The following is a 679-nucleotide window of genomic DNA, read 5'->3' on the forward strand; positions in this document are numbered from 1 at the left end:
GTGTGTGTGTGTGTGTGTGACCCATGGCCTATGGATGTGCTTACTTGTTTATATCCTGTTTATGTTAATGTATTTTAATATTTGTTTTACCTGTCCAGGGACTGCAGATGGAAATTAGCTATATAGCTATAATCTGGCACAAGCCATCTTTTTACTTCTGTAATCAATGTGTATTGTGCATGGTCCCTGTTGAACTAAACTAAATAAACTAAACTAAACTAAACTAAACATTGGCTAGGAGCAAATAAGCCTGAAATTGTCATTCCTGTTACTGTCAGTAATCATTCTCAGTCCTCTATCCCTGACTATTTTGCCACCACTTCCTCTGAAGTAAAAAATCTTGACTCTTCTCTCTCCTTTGAGTCCCATATCAAACACCTCACCAAAACTGCGTTGTTCCACCTCAAAACCATCTCCAGACTCCGCCCCTCTCTTACCCCTACCTCTGCTGAGACCCTCATTCATGCTTTCGTAACCTCCAGATTGGACTATTGTAATGCCCTACTCACTGGTCTCCCTGCAAAGTTGATTAACCGCCAAATATATATTCAGAACTCAGCAGCAAGATTACTTACACACACCAGACCCTGGCATCACATTACCCCCATCCTCTATCAATTACACTGGCTTTCTATCCATTCACGTATTCATTTCAAATTCTCCTCCTCGTATACAAGGC

This window comes from Engraulis encrasicolus, chromosome 9 (genome assembly GCF_034702125.1).
Source record: "Engraulis encrasicolus isolate BLACKSEA-1 chromosome 9, IST_EnEncr_1.0, whole genome shotgun sequence".
In the NCBI taxonomy this organism is placed as follows: domain Eukaryota; kingdom Metazoa; phylum Chordata; class Actinopteri; order Clupeiformes; family Engraulidae; genus Engraulis; species Engraulis encrasicolus.